Below are 22,897 nucleotides of genomic sequence, written 5' to 3' on the forward strand. Positions count from 1 at the left end.
GCAAGCAGCCCCAGTCTCTCTGCCTCTGTGCGAGCAGTGCCATGGGCAGATGAGGCTGAGCAACAGCTTTCCAGGCTAGCTCTTTCTGGCTGCGAGCTATCTGCAGATGTTCGCATTTTCAGAGCAGGGCTGCCGGAGGCGCACGGCAGGCACCACCTAAGCTACGTTTGAAGTGTGAGGTGGCAAGACAAGCAAGCAGCCCCAGTCTCTGTGCCTCTGTGCGAGCAGTGCCATGGGCAGATGAGGCTGAGCAACAGCTTTCCAGGCTAGCTCTTTCTGCCTGGGAGCTATCTGAAGACGTTCGAATTTTTGGAGCAGAAGTGATGGAGGAGTCCGGCACGGACCACCTAAGCTACGTTTGAAGTTTGAGGGGCAAGACAAGCAAGCAGCCCCAGTCTCTGTTCCTCTGTGCGAGCAGTGCCATGGGCAGATGAGGCTGAGCAACAGCTTTCCAGGCTAGCTCTTTCTGGCTGCCAGCTATCTGCAGACGTTCACATTTTCATAGCAGGGCTGCCGGAGGCGCCCGGCATGGACCCCCAAAGCTACGTTTCAAGTTAGGGTGGCAAGACAAGCAAGCAGCCCCAGTCTCTGTGCCTCTGTGCGAGCAGTGCAATGGGCAGATGAGGCTGAGCAACAGCTTTCCAGGCTAGCTCTTTCTGGCTGCGAGCTATCTGCAGACGTTCATATTTTCAGAGCAGGGTTGCCGGAGGCGCCCGGCATGGAACCCCAAATCTACGTTTGAAGTTTGAGGGGGCAAGATAAGCAAGCAGCCCCATTCTCTGTGCCTCTGTGCGAACAGTGCCATGGGCAGATGAGGCTGAGCAACAGCTTTCCAGGCTAGCCCCTTCTGCCTGCCTGCTATCTGCAGACGTTCGCACTTTCGGAGCAGGGCTGCGAAAGGAGCCTAGCAGGTACACCATCTTTCCCAGGCTACGTTTGAAGTTTGAGGTGGCAAGACAAGCAAGGAGCCCCATTCTCTGTGCCTCTGTGCGAGCAGTGCCATGGGCAGATGAGGCTGAGCAACAGCTTTCCAGGCTAGCACCTTCTGGCTGCCAGCTATCTGCAGACTTTCGCACTTTCGGAGCAGGGCTGCGAAAGGAGCCTGGCTGGGACACCAACTTTCCCAGGCTACGTTTGAAGTTTGAGGTGGCAAGACAAGCAAGCAGCCCCATTCTCTGTGCCTCTGTGCGAGCACTGCCATGGGCAGATGAGGCTGAGCAACAGCTTTCCAGGCTAGCCCCTTCTGCCTGCCAGCTATCTGCAGACGTTCGCACTTTCGGAGCAGGGCTGTGATAGGAGCCTGGCAGGGACACCACCATTCCCAGCATGCGTTTGAAGTTTCAAGTGGCAAGATAAGCAAGCAGCCCCATTCTCTGTGCCTCTATGCGAACAGTGCCATGGGCAGATGAGGCTGAGCAACAGCTTTCCAGGCTAGCCCCTTCTGGCTGCCAGCTATCTGCAGACGTTCGCACTTTCGGAGCAGGGCTGTGAAAGGAGCCTGGCTGGGACACAAACTTTCCCAGGCTACGTTTGAAGTTTGAGGTGGCAAGACAAGCAAGGAGCCCCATTCTCTGTGCCTCTGTGCGAGCAGTGCCATGGGCAGATGAGGCTGAGCAACAGCTTTCCAGGCTAGCTCTTTCTGGCTGCGAGCTATCTGCAGATGTTCGCATTTTCAGAGCAGGGCTGCCGGAGGCGCACGGCAGGCACCACCTAAGCTACGTTTGAAGTGTGAGGTGGCAAGACAAGCAAGCAGCCCCAGTCTCTGTGCCTCTGTGCGAGCAGTGCCATGGGCAGATGAGGCTGAGCAACAGCTTTCCAGGCTAGCTCTTTGTGGCTGCGAGCTATCTGCAGATGTTCTCATTTTCAGGGCATGGCTGACGGAGGCGCACGGCACGGACCACCTAATCTATATTTGAAATCTGAGGTGACAAGACAAGCAAGCAGCCCCAATCTCTGTGCCTCTGTGAGAGCAGTGCCATGGGCAGATGAGGCTGAGCAACAGCTTTCCAGGCTAGGTCTTTCTGGCTGCGAGCTATCTGCAGACGTTCACATATTCAGAGCAGGGTTGCTGGAGGCACCCGGCATGGACCCCCAAAGCTACGTTTGAAGTTTGAGGTGGCAAGACAAGCAAGCAGCCCCAGTCTCTGTGCCTCTGTGCGAGCAGTGCCATGGGCAGATGAGGCTGAGCAACAGCTTTCCAGGCTAGCTCTTTCTGGCTGCGAGCTATCTGCAGACGTTCGCATTTTCGGAGCAGGGCTGATGGATGCGTCCGGCACGTACCACTTAAGATACGTTTGAAGTTTGAGGGGCAGGACAAACAAGCAGCCCCAGTCTCTGTGCCTCAGTGCGAGCAGTGCCATGGGCAGATGAGGCTGAGCAACAGTTTTCCAGGCTAGCTCTTTCTGCCTGCGAGGTATCTGCAGACGTTCGCACTTTCGGAGCAGGGCTGCGAAAGGAGCCTAGCAGGTACACCATCTTTCCCAGGCTACGTTTGAAGTTTGAGGTGGCAAGACAAGCAAGGAGCCCCATTCTCTGTGCCTCTGTGCGAGCGCTGCCATGGGCAGATGAGGCTGAGCAACAGCTTTCCAGGCTAGCCCCTTCTGCCTGCCAGCTATCTGCAGACTTTCGCACTTTCGGAGCAGGGCTGCGAAAGGAGCCTGGCTGGGACACAAACTTTCCCAGGCTACGTTTGAAGTTTGAGGTGGCAAGACAAGCAAGGAGCCCCATTCTCTGAGCCTCTGTGCGAGCACTGCCATGGGCAGATGAGGCTGAGCAACAGCTTTCCAGGCTAGCACCTTCTGGCTGCCAGCTATCTGCAGACGTTCGCACTTTCGGAAGAGGGCTGCCAAAGGAGCCTGGCTGGTACACCAACTTTCCCAGGCTACGTTTGAAGTTTGAGGTGGCAAGAGAAGCAAGCAGCCCCATTCTCTGTGCCTCTATGCGAACAGTGCCATGGGCAGATGAGGCTGAGCAACAGCTTTGCAGGCTAGCCCCTTCTGCCTGCCAGCTATCTGCAGACGTTCGCATTTCAAGAGCAGGGCTGCGAAAGGAGATTAGCAGGTACACCAGCTTTCCCAGGCTGCGTTTGAAGTTTGAGGTGGCAAGACAAGCAAGCAGCCCCATTCTCTGTGCCTCTGTGCGAGCACTGCCATGGGCAGATGAGGCTGAGCAACAGCTTTCCAGGCTAGCCCCTTCTGCCTGCCAGCTATCTGCAGACGTTCGCACTTTCGGAGCAGGGCTGTGATAGGAGCCTGGCAGGGACACCACCATTCCCAGCATGCGTTTGAAGTTTCAAGTGGCAAGATAAGCAAGCAGCCCCATTCTCTGTGCCTCTATGCGAACAGTGCCATGGGCGGATGAGGCTGAGCAACAGCTTTCCAGGCTAGCCCCTTCTGCCTGCCAGCTATCTGCAGACGTTCGCACTTTCGGAGCAGGGCTGTGAAAGGAGCCTGGCTGGGACACAAACTTTCCCAGGCTACGTTTGAAGTTTGAGGTGGCAAGACAAGCAAGGAGCCCCGTTCTCTGTGCCTCTGTGCGAGCAGTGCCATGGGCAGATGAGGCTGAGCAACAGCTTTCCAGGCTAGCTCTTTCTGGCTGCGAGCTATCTGCAGATGTTCGCATTTTCAGAGCAGGGCTGCCGGAGGCGCACGGCAGGCACCACCTAAGCTACGTTTGAAGTGTGAGGTGGCAAGACAAGCAAGCAGCCCCAGTCTCTGTGCCTCTGTGCGAGCAGTGCCATGGGCAGATGAGGCTGAGCAACAGCTTTCCAGGCTAGCTCTTTCTGGCTGCGAGCTATCTGCAGACGTTCGCATTTTCGGAGCAGGGCTGAAGGATGCGTCCGGCACGGAGCACCTAAGATACGTTTGAAGTTTGAGGGGCAAGACAAGCAAGCAGCCCCAGTCTCTGTGCCTCTGTGCGAGCAGTGAAATTCGCAGATGAGGCTGAGCAACAACTTTCCAGGCTAGCTCTTTCTGGCTGCGAGCTATCTGCAGATGTTCTCATTTTCAGGGCATGGCTGACGGAGGCGCACGGCACGGACCACCTAATTTATATTTGAAATCTGAGGTGGCAAGACAAGCAAGCAGCCCCAATCTCTGTGCCTCTGTGAGAGCAGTGCCATGGGCAGATGAGGCTGAGCAACAGCTTTCCAGGCTAGGTCTTTCTGGCTGCGAGCTATCTGCAGACGTTCACATATTCAGAGCAGGGTTGCTGGAGGCACCCGGCATGGACCCCCAAAGCTACGTTTGACGTTTGAGGTGGCAAGACAAGCAAGCAGCCCCAGTCTCTGTGCCTCTATGCGAGCAGTGCCATGGGCAGATGAGGCTGAACAACAGCTTTCCAGGCTAGCTCTTTCTGGCTGCGAGCTATCTGCAGACGTTCGCATTTTCGGACCAGGGCTGCCAGAGGCGCCCTGCACGGACCACCTAAGCCATGTTTGAAGTTTGAGGTGGCAAGACAAGCAAGCAGCCCCAGTCTCTGTGCCTCTATGCGAGCAGTGCCATGGGCAGATGAGGCTGAGCAACAACTTTCCAGGCTAGCTCTTTCTGCCTGGGAGCTATCTGCAGACGTTCTCATTTTCGGAGCAGGGATGATGGATGCGTCCGGCACGGAGCACCTAAGATACGTTTGAAGTTTGAGGTGGCAAGACAAGCAAGCAGCCCCATTCTCTGTGCCTCTGTGCGAGCACTGCCATGGGCAGATGAGGCTGAGCAACAGCTTTCCAGGCTAGCTCTTTCTGGCTGCGAGCTATCTGCAGACATTCGCATTTTCAGAGCAGGGCTGTCAGAGGTGCCCGTCATGGACCGCCTAAGCTAAGTTTGACGTTTGAGGTGGCAAGACAAGCAAGCAGCCCCAGTCTCTGTGCCTCTGTGCGAGCAGTGCCATGGGCAGATGAGGCTGAGCAACAGCTTTCCAGGCTAGCACCTTCTGGCTGCCAGCTATCTGCAGACGTTCGCACTTTCGGAAGAGGGCTGCGAAAGGAGCCTGGCTGGGACACCAACTTTCCCAGGCTACGTTTGAAGTTTGAGGTGGTAAGAGAAGCAAGCAGCCCCATTCTCTGTGCCTCTATGCGAACAGTGCCATGGGCAGATGAGGCTGAGCAACAGCTTTGCAGGCTAGCCCCTTCTGCCTGCCAGCTATCTGCAGACGTTCACATTTCAAGAGCAGGGCTGCGAAAGGAGCCTAGCAGGTACACCATCTTTCCCAGGCTGCGTTTGAAGTTTGAGGTGGCAAGACAAGCAAGCAGCCCCATTCTCTGTGCCTCTGTGCGAGCACTGCCATGGGCAGATGAGGCTGAGCAACAGCTTTCCAGGCTAGCCCCTTCTGCCTGCCAGCTATCTGCAGACGTTCGCACTTTCGGAGCAGGGCTGTGATAGGAGCCTGGCAGGGACACCACCATTCCCAGCATGCGTTTGAAGTTTCAAGTGGCAAGATAAGCAAGCAGCCCCATTCTCTGTGCCTCTATGCGAACAGTGCCATGGGCAGATGAGGCTGAGCAACAGCTTTCCAGGCTAGCCCCTTCTGCCTGCCAGCTATCTGCAGACGTTCGCACTTTCGGAGCAGGGCTGTGAAAGGAGCCTGGCTGGGACACAAACTTTCCCAGGCTACGTTTGAAGTTTGAGGTGGCAAGACAAGCAAGGAGCCCCATTCTCTGTGCCTCTGTGCGAGCAGTGCCATGGGCAGATGAGGCTGAGCAACAGCTTTCCAGGCTAGCTCTTTCTGGCTGCGAGCTATCTGCAGATGTTCGCATTTTCAGAGCAGGGCTGCCGGAGGCGCACGGCAGGCACCACCTAAGCTACGTTTGAAGTGTGAGGTGGCAAGACAAGCAAGCAGCCCCAGTCTCTGTGCCTCTGTGCGAGCAGTGCCATGGGCAGATGAGGCTGAGCAACAGCTTTCCAGGCTAGCTCTTTCTGGCTGCGAGCTATCTGCAGACGTTCGCATTTTCGGAGCAGGGCTGAAGGATGCGTCCGGCACGGAGCACCTAAGATACGTTTGAAGTTTGAGGGGCAAGACAAGCAAGCAGCCCCAGTCTCTGTGCCTCTGTGCGAGCAGTGAAATTCGCAGATGAGGCTGAGCAACAACTTTCCAGGCTAGCTCTTTCTGGCTGCGAGCTATCTGCAGATGTTCTCATTTTCAGGGCATGGCTGACGGAGGCGCACGGCACGGACCACCTAATCTATATTTGAAATCTGAGGTGGCAAGACAAGCAAGCAGCCCCAATCTCTGTGCCTCTGTGAGAGCAGTGCCATGGGCAGATGAGGCTGAGCAACAGCTTTCCAGGCTAGCCCCTTCTGGCTGCCAGCTATCTGCAGACGTTCACATATTCAGAGCAGGGTTGCTGGAGGCACCCGGCATGGACCCCCAAAGCTACGTTTGACGTTTGAGGTGGCAAGACAAGCAAGCAGCCCCAGTCTCTGTGCCTCTATGCGAGCAGTGCCATGGGCAGATGAGGCTGAACAACAGCTTTCCAGGCTAGCTCTTTCTGGCTGCGAGCTATCTGCAGACGTTCGCATTTTCGGACCAGGGCTGCCAGAGGCGCCCTGCACGGACCACCTAAGCCATGTTTGAAGTTTGAGGTGGCAAGACAAGCAAGCAGCCCCAGTCTCTGTGCCTCTATGCGAGCAGTGCCATGGGCAGATGAGGCTGAGCAACAACTTTCCAGGCTAGCTCTTTCTGCCTGGGAGCTATCTGCAGACGTTCTCATTTTCGGAGCAGGGATGATGGATGCGTCCGGCACGGAGCACCTAAGATACGTTTGAAGTTTGAGGGGCAGGACAAGCAAGCAGCCCCAGTGTCTGTGCCTCTGTGCGAGCAGTGCCATGGGCAGATGAGGCTGACCAACAGCTTTCCAGGCTAGCTCTTTCTGGCTGCGAGCTATCTGCAGACATTCGCATTTTCAGAGCAGGGCTGTCAGAGGTGCCCGTCATGGACCGCCTAAGCTAAGTTTGACGTTTGAGGTGGCAAGACAAGCAAGCAGCCCCAGTCTCTGTGCCTCTGTGCGAGCAGTGCCATGGGCAGATGAGGCTGAGCAACAGCTTTCCAGGCTAGCTCTTTCTGGCTGCGAGCTATCTGCAGACGTTCGCATTTTCGGAGCAGGGCTGAAGGATGTGTCCGGCACGGAGCACCTAAGATACGTTTGAAGTTTGAGGGGCAAGACAAGCAAGCAGCCCCAGTCTCTCTGCCTCTGTGCGAGCAGTGCCATGGGCAGATGAGGCTGAGCAACAGCTTTCCAGGCTAGCTCTTTCTGGCTGCGAGCTATCTGCAGATGTTCGCATTTTCAGAGCAGGGCTGCCGGAGGCGCACGGCAGGCACCACCTAAGCTACGTTTGAAGTGTGAGGTGGCAAGACAAGCAAGCAGCCCCAGTCTCTGTGCCTCTGTGCGAGCAGTGCCATGGGCAGATGAGGCTGAGCAACAGCTTTACAGGCTAGCTCTTTCTGCCTGGGAGCTATCTGAAGACGTTTGAATTTTTGGAGCAGAAGTGATGGAGGAGTCCGGCACGGACCACCTAAGCTACGTTTGAAGTTTGAGGGGCAAGACAAGCAAGCAGCCCCAGTCTCTGTTCCTCTGTGCGAGCAGTGCCATGGGCAGATGAGGCTGAGCAACAGCTTTCCAGGCTAGCTCTTTCTGGCTGCCAGCTATCTGCAGACGTTCACATTTTCATAGCAGGGCTGCCGGAGGCGCCCGGCATGGACCCCCAAAGCTACGTTTCAAGTTAGGGTGGCAAGACAAGCAAGCAGCCCCAGTCTCTGTGCCTCTGTGCGAGCAGTGCAATGGGCAGATGAGGCTGAGCAACAGCTTTCCAGGCTAGCCCCTTCTGGCTGCGAGCTATCTGCAGACGTTCGCATTTTCGGAGCAGGGCTGAAGGATGCGTCCGGCACGGAGCACCTAAGATACGTTTGAAGTTTGAGGGGCAAGACAAGCAAGCAGCCCCAGTCTCTGTGCCTCTGTGCGAGCAGTGAAATTCGCAGATGAGGCTGAGCAACAGCTTTCCAGGCTAGCTCTTTCTGCCTGCGAGGTATCTGCAGACGTTCATATTTTCAGAGCAGGGTTGCCGGAGGCGCCCGGCATGGACCCCCAAATCTACGTTTGAAGTTTGAGGGGGCAAGATAAGCAAGCAGCCCCATTCTCTGTGCCTCTGTGCGAACAGTGCCATGGGCAGATGAGGCTGAGCAACAGCTTTCCAGGCTAGCCCCTTCTGCCTGCCTGCTATCTGCAGACGTTCGCACTTTCGGAGCAGGGCTGCGAAAGGAGCCTAGCAGGTACACCATCTTTCCCAGGCTACGTTTGAAGTTTGAGGTGGCAAGACAAGCAAGGAGCCCCATTCTCTGTGCCTCTGTGCGAGCGCTGCCATGGGCAGATGAGGCTGAGCAACAGCTTTCCAGGCTAGCACCTTCTGCCTGCCAGCTATCTGCAGACTTTCGCACTTTCGGAGCAGGGCTGCGAAAGGAGCCTGGCTGGGACACCAACTTTCCCAGGCTACGTTTGAAGTTTGAGGTGGCAAGACAAGCAAGCAGCCCCATTCTCTGTGCCTCTGTGCGAGCACTGCCATGGGCAGATGAGGCTGAGCAACAGCTTTCCAGGCTAGCCCCTTCTGCCTGCCAGCTATCTGCAGACGTTCGCACTTTCGGAGCAGGGCTGTGATAGGAGCCTGGCAGGGACACCACCATTCCCAGCATGCGTTTGAAGTTTCAAGTGGCAAGATAAGCAAGCAGCCCCATTCTCTGTGCCTCTATGCGAACAGTGCCATGGGCAGATGAGGCTGAGCAACAGCTTTCCAGGCTAGCCCCTTCTGCCTGCCAGCTATCTGCAGACGTTCGCACTTTCGGAGCAGGGCTGTGAAAGGAGCCTGGCTGGGACACAAACTTTCCCAGGCTACGTTTGAAGTTTGAGGTGGCAAGACAAGCAAGGAGCCCCATTCTCTGTGCCTCTGTGCGAGCAGTGCCATGGGCAGATGAGGCTGAGCAACAGCTTTCCAGGCTAGCTCTTTCTGGCTGCGAGCTATCTGCAGATGTTCGCATTTTCAGAGCAGGGCTGCCGGAGGCGCACGGCAGGCACCACCTAAGCTACGTTTGAAGTGTGAGGTGGCAAGACAAGCAAGCAGCCCCAGTCTCTGTGCCTCTGTGCGAGCAGTGCCATGGGCAGATGAGGCTGAGCAACAGCTTTCCAGGCTAGCTCTTTCTGGCTGCGAGCTATCTGCAGACGTTCGCATTTTCGGAGCAGGGCTGAAGGATGCGTCCGGCACGGAGCACCTAAGATACGTTTGAAGTTTGAGGGGCAAGACAAGCAAGCAGCCCCAGTCTCTGTGCCTCTGTGCGAGCAGTGAAATTCGCAGATGAGGCTGAGCAACAACTTTCCAGGCTAGCTCTTTCTGGCTGCGAGCTATCTGCAGATGTTCTCATTTTCAGGGCATGGCTGACGGAGGCGCACGGCACGGACCACCTAATCTATATTTGAAATCTGAGGTGGCAAGACAAGCAAGCAGCCCCAATCTCTGTGCCTCTGTGAGAGCAGTGCCATGGGCAGATGAGGCTGAGCAACAGCTTTCCAGGCTAGCCCCTTCTGGCTGCCAGCTATCTGCAGACGTTCACATATTCAGAGCAGGGTTGCTGGAGGCACCCGGCATGGACCCCCAAAGCTACGTTTGACGTTTGAGGTGGCAAGACAAGCAAGCAGCCCCAGTCTCTGTGCCTCTATGCGAGCAGTGCCATGGGCAGATGAGGCTGAACAACAGCTTTCCAGGCTAGCTCTTTCTGGCTGCGAGCTATCTGCAGACGTTCGCATTTTCGGACCAGGGCTGCCAGAGGCGCCCTGCACGGACCACCTAAGCCATGTTTGAAGTTTGAGGTGGCAAGACAAGCAAGCAGCCCCAGTCTCTGTGCCTCTATGCGAGCAGTGCCATGGGCAGATGAGGCTGAGCAACAACTTTCCAGGCTAGCTCTTTCTGCCTGGGAGCTATCTGCAGACGTTCTCATTTTCGGAGCAGGGATGATGGATGCGTCCGGCACGGAGCACCTAAGATACGTTTGAAGTTTGAGGGGCAGGACAAGCAAGCAGCCCCAGTGTCTGTGCCTCTGTGCGAGCAGTGCCATGGGCAGATGAGGCTGACCAACAGCTTTCCAGGCTAGCTCTTTCTGGCTGCGAGCTATCTGCAGACATTCGCATTTTCAGAGCAGGGCTGTCAGAGGTGCCCGTCATGGACCGCCTAAGCTAAGTTTGACGTTTGAGGTGGCAAGACAAGCAAGCAGCCCCAGTCTCTGTGCCTCTGTGCGAGCAGTGCCATGGGCAGATGAGGCTGAGCAACAGCTTTCCAGGCTAGCTCTTTCTGGCTGCGAGCTATCTGCAGACGTTCGCATTTTCGGAGCAGGGCTGAAGGATGTGTCCGGCACGGAGCACCTAAGATACGTTTGAAGTTTGAGGGGCAAGACAAGCAAGCAGCCCCAGTCTCTCTGCCTCTGTGCGAGCAGTGCCATGGGCAGATGAGGCTGAGCAACAGCTTTCCAGGCTAGCTCTTTCTGGCTGCGAGCTATCTGCAGATGTTCGCATTTTCAGAGCAGGGCTGCCGGAGGCGCACGGCAGGCACCACCTAAGCTACGTTTGAAGTGTGAGGTGGCAAGACAAGCAAGCAGCCCCAGTCTCTGTGCCTCTGTGCGAGCAGTGCCATGGGCAGATGAGGCTGAGCAACAGCTTTACAGGCTAGCTCTTTCTGCCTGGGAGCTATCTGAAGACGTTTGAATTTTTGGAGCAGAAGTGATGGAGGAGTCCGGCACGGACCACCTAAGCTACGTTTGAAGTTTGAGGGGCAAGACAAGCAAGCAGCCCCAGTCTCTGTTCCTCTGTGCGAGCAGTGCCATGGGCAGATGAGGCTGAGCAACAGCTTTCCAGGCTAGCTCTTTCTGGCTGCCAGCTATCTGCAGACGTTCACATTTTCATAGCAGGGCTGCCGGAGGCGCCCGGCATGGACCCCCAAAGCTACGTTTCAAGTTAGGGTGGCAAGACAAGCAAGCAGCCCCAGTCTCTGTGCCTCTGTGCGAGCAGTGCAATGGGCAGATGAGGCTGAGCAACAGCTTTCCAGGCTAGCCCCTTCTGGCTGCGAGCTATCTGCAGACGTTCGCATTTTCGGAGCAGGGCTGAAGGATGCGTCCGGCACGGAGCACCTAAGATACGTTTGAAGTTTGAGGGGCAAGACAAGCAAGCAGCCCCAGTCTCTGTGCCTCTGTGCGAGCAGTGAAATTCGCAGATGAGGCTGAGCAACAGCTTTCCAGGCTAGCTCTTTCTGCCTGCGAGGTATCTGCAGACGTTCATATTTTCAGAGCAGGGTTGCCGGAGGCGCCCGGCATGGACCCCCAAATCTACGTTTGAAGTTTGAGGGGGCAAGATAAGCAAGCAGCCCCATTCTCTGTGCCTCTGTGCGAACAGTGCCATGGGCAGATGAGGCTGAGCAACAGCTTTCCAGGCTAGCCCCTTCTGCCTGCCTGCTATCTGCAGACGTTCGCACTTTCGGAGCAGGGCTGCGAAAGGAGCCTAGCAGGTACACCATCTTTCCCAGGCTACGTTTGAAGTTTGAGGTGGCAAGACAAGCAAGGAGCCCCATTCTCTGTGCCTCTGTGCGAGCGCTGCCATGGGCAGATGAGGCTGAGCAACAGCTTTCCAGGCTAGCACCTTCTGCCTGCCAGCTATCTGCAGACTTTCGCACTTTCGGAGCAGGGCTGCGAAAGGAGCCTGGCTGGGACACCAACTTTCCCAGGCTACGTTTGAAGTTTGAGGTGGCAAGACAAGCAAGCAGCCCCATTCTCTGTGCCTCTGTGCGAGCACTGCCATGGGCAGATGAGGCTGAGCAACAGCTTTCCAGGCTAGCCCCTTCTGCCTGCCAGCTATCTGCAGACGTTCGCACTTTCGGAGCAGGGCTGTGATAGGAGCCTGGCAGGGACACCACCATTCCCAGCATGCGTTTGAAGTTTCAAGTGGCAAGATAAGCAAGCAGCCCCATTCTCTGTGCCTCTATGCGAACAGTGCCATGGGCAGATGAGGCTGAGCAACAGCTTTCCAGGCTAGCCCCTTCTGCCTGCCAGCTATCTGCAGACGTTCGCACTTTCGGAGCAGGGCTGTGAAAGGAGCCTGGCTGGGACACAAACTTTCCCAGGCTACGTTTGAAGTTTGAGGTGGCAAGACAAGCAAGGAGCCCCATTCTCTGTGCCTCTGTGCGAGCAGTGCCATGGGCAGATGAGGCTGAGCAACAGCTTTCCAGGCTAGCTCTTTCTGGCTGCGAGCTATCTGCAGATGTTCGCATTTTCAGAGCAGGGCTGCCGGAGGCGCACGGCAGGCACCACCTAAGCTACGTTTGAAGTGTGAGGTGGCAAGACAAGCAAGCAGCCCCAGTCTCTGTGCCTCTGTGCGAGCAGTGCCATGGGCAGATGAGGCTGAGCAACAGCTTTCCAGGCTAGCTCTTTCTGGCTGCGAGCTATCTGCAGACGTTCGCATTTTCGGAGCAGGGCTGAAGGATGCGTCCGGCACGGAGCACCTAAGATACGTTTGAAGTTTGAGGGGCAAGACAAGCAAGCAGCCCCAGTCTCTGTGCCTCTGTGCGAGCAGTGAAATTCGCAGATGAGGCTGAGCAACAACTTTCCAGGCTAGCTCTTTCTGGCTGCGAGCTATCTGCAGATGTTCTCATTTTCAGGGCATGGATGACGGAGGCGCACGGCACGGACCACCTAATCTATATTTGAAATCTGAGGTGGCAAGACAAGCAAGCAGCCCCAATCTCTGTGCCTCTGTGAGAGCAGTGCCATGGGCAGATGAGGCTGAGCAACAGCTTTCCAGGCTAGGTCTTTCTGGCTGCGAGCTATCTGCAGACGTTCACATATTCAGAGCAGGGTTGCTGGAGGCACCCGGCATGGACCCCCAAAGCTACGTTTGAAGTTTGAGGTGGCAAGACAAGCAAGCAGCCCCAGTCTCTGTGCCTCTGTGCGAGCAGTGCCATGGGCAGATGAGGCTGAGCAACAGCTTTCCAGGCTAGCTCTTTCTGGCTGCGAGCTATCTGCAGACGTTCGCATTTTCGGAGCAGGGCTGATGGATGCGTCCGGCACGTACCACTTAAGATACGTTTGAAGTTTGAGGGGCAGGACAAACAAGCAGCCCCAGTCTCTGTGCCTCAGTGTGAGCAGTGCCATGGGCAGATGAGGCTGAGCAACAGCTTTCCAGGCTAGCTCTTTCTGCCTGCGAGGTATCTGCAGACGTTCGCACTTTCGGAGCAGGGCTGCGAAAGGAGCCTAGCAGGTACACCATCTTTCCCAGGCTACGTTTGAAGTTTGAGGTGGCAAGACAAGCAAGGAGCCCCATTCTCTGTGCCTCTGTGCGAGCGCTGCCATGGGCAGATGAGGCTGAGCAACAGCTTTCCAGGCTAGCACCTTCTGGCTGCCAGCTATCTGCAGACTTTCGCACTTTCGGAGCAGGGCTGCGAAAGGAGCCTGGCTGGGACACCAACTTTCCCAGGCTACGTTTGAAGTTTGAGGTGGCAAGACAAGCAAGCAGCCCCATTCTCTGTGCCTCTGTGCGAGCACTGCCATGGGCAGATGAGGCTGAGCAACAGCTTTCCAGGCTAGCCCCTTCTGCCTGCCAGCTATCTGCAGACGTTCGCACTTTCGGAGCAGGGCTGTGATAGGAGCCTGGCAGGGACACCACCATTCCCAGCATGCGTTTGAAGTTTCAAGTGGCAAGATAAGCAAGCAGCCCCATTCTCTGTGCCTCTATGCGAACAGTGCCATGGGCAGATGAGGCTGAGCAGCAGCTTTCCAGGCTAGCCCCTTCTGGCTGCCAGCTATCTGCAGACGTTCGCACTTTCGGAGCAGGGCTGTGAAAGGAGCCTGGCTGGGACACAAACTTTCCCAGGCTACGTTTGAAGTTTGAGGTGGCAAGACAAGCAAGGAGCCCCATTCTCTGAGCCTCTGTGCGAGCACTGCCATGGGCAGATGAGGCTGAGCAACAGCTTTCCAGGCTAGCAGCTTCTGGCTGCCAGCTATCTGCAGACGTTCGCACTTTCGGAAGAGGGCTGCGAAAGGAGCCTGGCTGGGACACCAACTTTCCCAGGCTACGTTTGAAGTTTGAGGTGGCAAGACAAGCAAGCAGCCCCATTCTCTGTGCCTCTATGCGAACAGTGCCATGGGCAGATGAGGCTGAGCAACAGCTTTGCAGGCTAGCCCCTTCTGCCTGCCAGCTATCTGCAGACGTTCGCATTTCAAGAGCAGGGCTGCGAAAGGAGCCTAGCAGGTACACCATCTTTCCCAGGCTGCGTTTGAAGTTTGAGGTGGCAAGACAAGCAAGCAGCCCCATTCTCTGTGCCTCTGTGCGAGCACTGCCATGGGCAGATGAGGCTGAGCAACAGCTTTCCAGGCTAGCCCCTTCTGCCTGCCAGCTATCTGCAGACGTTCGCACTTTCGGAGCAGGGCTGTGATAGGAGCCTGGCAGGGACACCACCATTCCCAGCATGCGTTTGAAGTTTCAAGTGGCAAGATAAGCAAGCAGCCCCATTCTCTGTGCCTCTATGCGAACAGTGCCATGGGCAGATGAGGCTGAGCAACAGCTTTCCAGGCTAGCCCCTTCTGCCTGCCAGCTATCTGCAGACGTTCGCACTTTCGGAGCAGGGCTGTGAAAGGAGCCTGGCTGGGACACAAACTTTCCCAGGCTACGTTTGAAGTTTGAGGTGGCAAGACAAGCAAGGAGCCCCATTCTCTGTGCCTCTGTGCGAGCAGTGCCATGGGCAGATGAGGCTGAGCAACAGCTTTCCAGGCTAGCTCTTTCTGGCTGCGAGCTATCTGCAGATGTTCGCATTTTCAGAGCAGGGCTGCCGGAGGCGCACGGCAGGCACCACCTAAGCTACGTTTGAAGTGTGAGGTGGCAAGACAAGCAAGCAGCCCCAGTCTCTGTGCCTCTGTGCGAGCAGTGCCATGGGCAGATGAGGCTGAGCAACAGCTTTCCAGGCTAGCTCTTTCTGGCTGCGAGCTATCTGCAGACGTTCGCATTTTCGGAGCAGGGCTGAAGGATGCGTCCGGCACGGAGCACCTAAGATACGTTTGAAGTTTGAGGGGCAAGACAAGCAAGCAGCCCCAGTCTCTGTGCCTCTGTGCGAGCAGTGAAATTCGCAGATGAGGCTGAGCAACAACTTTCCAGGCTAGCTCTTTCTGGCTGCGAGCTATCTGCAGATGTTCTCATTTTCAGGGCATGGCTGACGGAGGCGCACGGCACGGACCACCTAATCTATATTTGAAATCTGAGGTGGCAAGACAAGCAAGCAGCCCCAATCTCTGTGCCTCTGTGAGAGCAGTGCCATGGGCAGATGAGGCTGAGCAACAGCTTTCCAGGCTAGGTCTTTCTGGCTGCGAGCTATCTGCAGACGTTCACATATTCAGAGCAGGGTTGCTGGAGGCACCCGGCATGGACCCCCAAAGCTACGTTTGAAGTTTGAGGTGGCAAGACAAGCAAGCAGCCCCAGTCTCTGTGCCTCTGTGCGAGCAGTGCCATGGGCAGATGAGGCTGAGCAACACCTTTCCAGGCTAGCTCTTTCTGGCTGCGAGCTATCTGCAGACGTTCGCATTTTCGGAGCAGGGCTGATGGATGCGTCCGGCACGTACCACCTAAGATATGTTTGAAGTTTGAGGGGCAGGACAAACAAGCAGCCCCAGTCTCTGTGCCTCAGTGCGAGCAGTGCCATGGGCAGATGAGGCTGAGCAACAGCTTTCCAGGCTAGCTCTTTCTGCCTGCGAGGTATCTGCAGACGTTCGCACTTTCGGAGCAGGGCTGTGATAGGAGCCTGGCAGGGACACCACCATTCCCAGCATGCGTTTGAAGTTTCAAGTGGCAAGATAAGCAAGCAGCCCCATTCTCTGTGCCTCTATGCGAACAGTGCCATGGGCAGATGAGGCTGAGCAGCAGCTTTCCAGGCTAGCCCCTTCTGGCTGCCAGCTATCTGCAGACGTTCGCACTTTCGGAGCAGGGCTGTGAAAGGAGCCTGGCTGGGACACAAACTTTCCCAGGCTACGTTTGAAGTTTGAGGTGGCAAGACAAGCAAGGAGCCCCATTCTCTGTGCCTCTGTGCGAGCACTGCCATGGGCAGATGAGGCTGAGCAACAGCTTTACAGGCTAGCACCTTCTGGCTGCCAGCTATCTGCAGACGTTCGCACTTTCGGAAGAGGGCTGCGAAAGGAGCCTGGCTGGGACACCAACTTTCCCAGGCTACGTTTGAAGTTTGAGGTGGCAAGACAAGCAAGCAGCCCCATTCTCTGTGCCTCTATGCGAACAGTGCCATGGGCAGATGAGGCTGAGCAACAGCTTTGCAGGCTAGCCCCTTCTCGCTGCCAGCTATCTGCAGACGTTCGCATTTCAAGAGCAGGGCTGCGAAAGGAGCCTAGCAGGTACACCATCTTTCCCAGGCTACGTTTGAAGTTTGAGGTGGCAAGACAAGCAAGCAGCCCCATTCTCTGTGCCTCTGTGCGAGCACTGCCATGGGCAGATGAGGCTGAGCAACAGCTTTCCAGGCTAGCCCCTTCTGCCTGCCAGCTATCTGCAGACGTTCGCACTTTCGGAGCAGGGCTGTGATAGGAGCCTGGCAGGGACACCACCATTCCCAGCATGCGTTTGAAGTTTCAAGTGGCAAGATAAGCAAGCAGCCCCATTCTCTGTGCCTCTATGCGAACAGTGCCATGGGCAGATGAGGCTGAGCAGCAGCTTTCCAGGCTAGCCCCTTCTGCCTGCCAGCTATCTGCAGACGTTCGCACTTTCGGAAGAGGGCTGCGAAAGGAGCCTGGCTGGGACACAAACTTTCCCAGGCTACGTTTGAAGTTTGAGGTGGCAAGACAAGCAAGGAGCCCCATTCTCTGAGCCTCTGTGCGAGCACTGCCATGGGCAGATGAGGCTGAGCAACAGCTTTCCAGGCTAGCACCTTCTGGCTGCCAGCTATCTGCAGACGTTCGCACTTTCGGAAGAGGGCTGCGAAAGGAGCCTGGCTGGGACACCAACTTTCCCAGGCTACGTTTGAAGTTTGAGGTGGCAAGAGAAGCAAGCAGCCCCATTCTCTGTGCCTCTATGCGAACAGTGCCATGGGCAGATGAGGCTGAGCAACAGCTTTGCAGGCTAGCCCCTTCTGCCTGCCAGCTATCTGCAGACGTTCGCATTTCAAGAGCAGGGCTGCGAAAGGAGCCTAGCAGGTACACCATCTTTCCCAGGCTGCGTTTGAAGTTTGAGGTGGCAAGACAAGCAAGCAGCCCCATTCTCTGTGCCTCTGTGCGAGCACTGCCATGGGCAGATGAGGCTGAGCAACAGCTTTCCAGGCTAGCCCCTTCTGCCTGCCAGCTATCTGCAGACGTTCGCACTTTCGGAGCAGGGCTGTGATAGGAGCCTGGCAGGGACTCCACCATTCCCAGCATGCGTTTGAAGTTTCAAGTGGCAAGATAAGCAAGCAGCCCCATTCTCTGTGCCTCTATGCGAACAGTGCCATGGGCAGATGAGGATGAGCAACAGCTTTCCAGGCTAGCCCCTTCTGCCTGCCAGCTATCTGCAGACGTTCGCACTTTCGGAGCAGGGCTGTGAAAGGAGCCTGGCTGGGACACAAACTTTCCCAGGCTACGTTTGAAGTTTGAAGTGGCAAGACAAGCAAGGAGCCCCATTCTCTGTGCCTCTGTGCGAGCAGTGCCATGGGCAGATGAGGCTGAGCAACAGCTTTCCAGGCTAGCTCTTTCTGGCTGCGAGCTATCTGCAGATGTTCGCATTTTCAGAGCAGGGCTGCCGGAGGCGCACGGCAGGCACCACCTAAGCTACGTTTGAAGTGTGAGGTGGCAAGACAAGCAAGCAGCCCCAGTCTCTGTGCCTCTGTGCGAGCAGTGCCATGGGCAGATGAGGCTGAGCAACAGCTTTCCAGGCTAGCTCTTTCTGGCTGCGAGCTATCTGCAGACGTTCGCATTTTCGGAGCAGGGCTGAAGGATGCGTCCGGCACGGAGCACCTAAGATACGTTTGAAGTTTGAGGGGCAAGACAAGCAAGCAGCCCCAGTCTCTGTGCCTCTGTGCGAGCAGTGAAATTCGCAGATGAGGCTGAGCAACAACTTTCCAGGCTAGCTCTTTCTGGCTGCGAGCTATCTGCAGATGTTCTCATTTTCAGGGCATGGCTGACGGAGGCGCACGGCACGGACCACCTAATCTATATTTGAAATCTGAGGTGGCAAGACAAGCAAGCAGCCCCAATCTCTGTGCCTCTGTGAGAGCAGTGCCATGGGCAGATGAGGATGAGCAACAGCTTTCCAGGCTAGGTCTTTCTGGCTGCGAGCTATCTGCAGACGTTCACATATTCAGAGCAGGGTTGCTGGAGGCACCCGGCATGGACCCCCAAAGCTACGTTTGAAGTTTGAGGTGGCAAGACAAGCAAGCAGCCCCAGTCTCTGTGCCTCTGTGCGAGCAGTGCCATGGGCAGATGAGGCTGAGCAACAGCTTTCCAGGCTAGCTCTTTCTGGCTGCGAGCTATCTGCAGACGTTCGCATTTTCGGAGCAGGTCTGATGGATGCGTCCGGCACGTACCACTTAAGATACGTTTGAAGTTTGAGGGGCAGGACAAACAAGCAGCCCCAGTCTCTGTGCCTCAGTGCGAGCAGTGCCATGGGCAGATGAGGCTGAGCAACAGCTTTCCAGGCTAGCTCTTTCTGCCTGCGAGGTATCTGCAGACGTTCGCACTTTCGGAGCAGGGCTGCGAAAGGAGCCTAGCAGGTACACCATCTTTCCCAGGCTACGTTTGAAGTTTGAGGTGGCAAGACAAGCAAGGAGCCCCATTCTCTGTGCCTCTGTGCGAGCGCTGCCATGGGCAGATGAGGCTGAGCAACAGCTTTCCAGGCTAGCACCTTCTGGCTGCCAGCTATCTGCAGACTTTCGCACTTTCGGAGCAGGGCTGCGAAAGGAGCCTGGCTGGGACACCAACTTTCCCAGGCTACGTTTGAAGTTTGAGGTGGCAAGACAAGCAAGCAGCCCCATTCTCTGTGCCTCTGTGCGAGCACTGCCATGGGCAGATGAGGCTGAGCAACAGCTTTCCAGGCTAGCCCCTTCTGCCTGCCAGCTATCTGCAGACGTTCGCACTTTCGGAGCAGGGCTGTGATAGGAGCCTGGCAGGGACACCACCATTCCCAGCATGCGTTTGAAGTTTCAAGTGGCAAGATAAGCAAGCAGCCCCATTCTCTGTGCCTCTATGCGAACAGTGCCATGGGCAGATGAGGCTGAGCAGCAGCTTTCCAGGCTAGCCCCTTCTGCCTGCCAGCTATCTGCAGACGTTCGCACTTTCGGAGCAGGGCTGTGAAAGGAGCCTGGCTGGGACACAAACTTTCCCAGGCTACGTTTGAAGTTTGAGGTGGCAAGACAAGCAAGGAGCCCCATTCTCTGAGCCTCTGTGCGAGCACTGCCATGGGCAGATGAGGCTGAGCAACAGCTTTCCAGGCTAGCAGCTTCTGGCTGCCAGCTATCTGCAGACGTTCGCACTTTCGGAAGAGGGCTGCGAAAGGAGCCTGGCTGGGACACCAACTTTCCCAGGCTACGTTTGAAGTTTGAGGTGGCAAGAGAAGCAAGCAGCCCCATTCTCTGTGCCTCTATGCGAACAGTGCCATGGGCAGATGAGGCTGAGCAACAGCTTTGCAGGCTAGCCCCTTCTGCCTGCCAGCTATCTGCAGACGTTCGCATTTCAAGAGCAGGGCTGCGAAAGGAGCCTAGCAGGTACACCATCTTTCCCAGGCTGCGTTTGAAGTTTGAGGTGGCAAGACAAGCAAGCAGCCCCATTCTCTGTGCCTCTGTGCGAGCACTGCCATGGGCAGATGAGGCTGAGCAACAGCTTTCCAGGCTAGCCCCTTCTGCCTGCCAGCTATCTGCAGACGTTCGCACTTTCGGAGCAGGGCTGTGATAGGAGCCTGGCAGGGACACCACCATTCCCAGCATGCGTTTGAAGTTTCAAGTGGCAAGATAAGCAAGCAGCCCCATTCTCTGTGCCTCTATGCGAACAGTGCCATGGGCAGATGAGGCTGAGCAACAGCTTTCCAGGCTAGCCCCTTCTGCCTGCCAGCTATCTGCAGACGTTCGCACTTTCGGAGCAGGGCTGTGAAAGGAGCCTGGCTGGGACACAAACTTTCCCAGGCTACGTTTGAAGTTTGAGGTGGCAAGACAAGCAAGGAGCCCCATTCTCTGTGCCTCTGTGCGAGCAGTGCCATGGGCAGATGAGGCTGAGCAACAGCTTTCCAGGCTAGCTCTTTCTGGCTGCGAGCTATCTGCAGATGTTCGCATTTTCAGAGCAGGGCTGCCGGAGGCGCACGGCAGGCACCACCTAAGCTACGTTTGAAGTGTGAGGTGGCAAGACAAGCAAGCAGCCCCAGTCTCTGTGCCTCTGTGCGAGCAGTGCCATGGGCAGATGAGGCTGAGCAACAGCTTTCCAGGCTAGCTCTTTCTGGCTGCGAGCTATCTGCAGACGTTCGCATTTTCGGAGCAGGGCTGAAGGATGCGTCCGGCACGGAGCACCTAAGATACGTTTGAAGTTTGAGGGGCAAGACAAGCAAGCAGCCCCAGTCTCTGTGCCTCTGTGCGAGCAGTGAAATTCGCAGATGAGGCTGAGCAACAACTTTCCAGGCTAGCTCTTTCTGGCTGCGAGCTATCTGCAGATGTTCTCATTTTCAGGGCATGGCTGACGGAGGCGCACGGCACGGACCACCTAATCTATATTTGAAATCTGAGGTGGCAAGACAAGCAAGCAGCCCCAATCTCTGTGCCTCTGTGAGAGCAGTGCCATGGGCAGATGAGGCTGAGCAACAGCTTTCCAGGCTAGGTCTTTCTGGCTGCGAGCTATCTGCAGACGTTCACATATTCAGAGCAGGGTTGCTGGAGGCACCCGGCATGGACCCCCAAAGCTACGTTTGAAGTTTGAGGTGGCAAGACAAGCAAGCAGCCCCAGTCTCTGTGCCTCTGTGCGAGCAGTGCCATGGGCAGATGAGGCTGAGCAACAGCTTTCCAGGCTAGCTCTTTCTGGCTGCGAGCTATCTGCAGACGTTCGCATTTTCGGAGCAGGGCTGATGGATGCGTCCGGCACGTACCACCTAAGATATGTTTGAAGTTTGAGGGGCAGGACAAACAAGCAGCCCCAGTCTCTGTGCCTCAGTGCGAGCAGTGCCATGGGCAGATGAGGCTGAGCAACAGCTTTCCAGGCTAGCTCTTTCTGCCTGCGAGGTATCTGCAGACGTTCGCACTTTCGGAGCAGGGCTGTGATAGGAGCCTGGCAGGGACACCACCATTCCCAGCATGCGTTTGAAGTTTCAAGTGGCAAGATAAGCAAGCAGCCCCATTCTCTGTGCCTCTATGCGAACAGTGCCATGGGCAGATGAGGCTGAGCAGCAGCTTTCCAGGCTAGCCCCTTCTGGCTGCCAGCTATCTGCAGACGTTCGCACTTTCGGAGCAGGGCTGTGAAAGGAGCCTGGCTGGGACACCAACTTTCCCAGGCTACGTTTCAAGTTTGAGGTGGCAAGACAAGCAAGCAGCCCCATTCTCTGTGCCTCTGTGCGAGCACTGCCATGGGCAGATGAGGCTGAGCAACAGCTTTACAGGCTAGCACCTTCTGGCTGCCAGCTATCTGCAGACGTTCGCACTTTCGGAAGAGGGCTGCGAAAGGAGCCTGGCTGGGACACCAACTTTCCCAGGCTACGTTTGAAGTTTGAGGTGGCAAGACAAGCAAGCAGCCCCATTCTCTGTGCCTCTATGCGAACAGTGCCATGGGCAGATGAGGCTGAGCAACAGCTTTGCAGGCTAGCCCCTTCTCGCTGCCAGCTATCTGCAGACGTTCGCATTTCAAGAGCAGGGCTGCGAAAGGAGCCTAGCAGGTACACCATCTTTCCCAGGCTACGTTTCCAGTTTCAGGTGGCAAGACAAGCAAGCAGCCCCATTCTCTGTGCCTCTGTGCGAGCACTGCCATGGGCAGATGAGGCTGAGCAACAGCTTTCCAGGCTAGCCCCTTCTGGCTGCCAGCTATCTGCAGACGTTCGCACTTTCGGAGCAGGGCTGTGATAGGAGCCTGGCAGGGACACCACCATTCCCAGCATGCGTTTGAAGTTTCAAGTGGCAAGATAAGCAAGCAGCCCCATTCTCTGTGCCTCTATGCGAACAGTGCCATGGGCAGATGAGGCTGAGCAACAGCTTTCCAGGCTAGCCCCTTCTGCCTGCCTGCTATCTGCAGACGTTCGCACTTTCGGAGCAGGGCTGCGAAGGAGCCTAGCAGGTACACCATCTTTCCCAGGCTACGTTTGAAGTTTGAGGTGGCAAGACAAGCAAGGAGCCCCATTCTCTGTGCCTCTGTGCGAGCAGTGCCATGGGCAGATGAGGCTGAGCAACAGCTTTCCAGGCTAGCACCTTCTGGCTGCCAGCTATCTGCAGACTTTCGCACTTTCGGAGCAGGGCTGCGAAAGGAGCCTAGCAGGTACACCATCTTTCCCAGGCTACGTTTGAAGTTTGAGGTGGCAAGACAAGCAAGGAGCCCCATACTATGTGCCTCTGTGCGAGCACTGCCATGGGCAGATGAGGCTGAGCAACAGCTTTCCAGGCTAGCCCCTTCTGGCTGCCAGCTATCTGCAGACGTTCGCACTTTCGAAGCAGGGCTGTGATAGGAGCCTGGCAGGGACACCACCATTCCCAGGCTACGTTTGAAGTTTCAGGTGGCAAGATAAGCAAGCAGCCCCATTCTCTGTGCCTCTGTGCGAGCACTGCCATGGGCAGATGAGGCTGAGCAACAGCTTTCCAGGCTAGCCCCTTCTGGCTGCCAGCTATCTGCAGACTTTCGCACTTTCGGAGCAGGGCTGCGAAAGGAGCCTGGCTGGGACACCAACTTTCCCAGGCTACGTTTGAAGTTT

This window comes from Opisthocomus hoazin, chromosome 14 (assembly GCF_030867145.1).
Source record: "Opisthocomus hoazin isolate bOpiHoa1 chromosome 14, bOpiHoa1.hap1, whole genome shotgun sequence".
NCBI lineage: Eukaryota > Metazoa > Chordata > Aves > Opisthocomiformes > Opisthocomidae > Opisthocomus > Opisthocomus hoazin.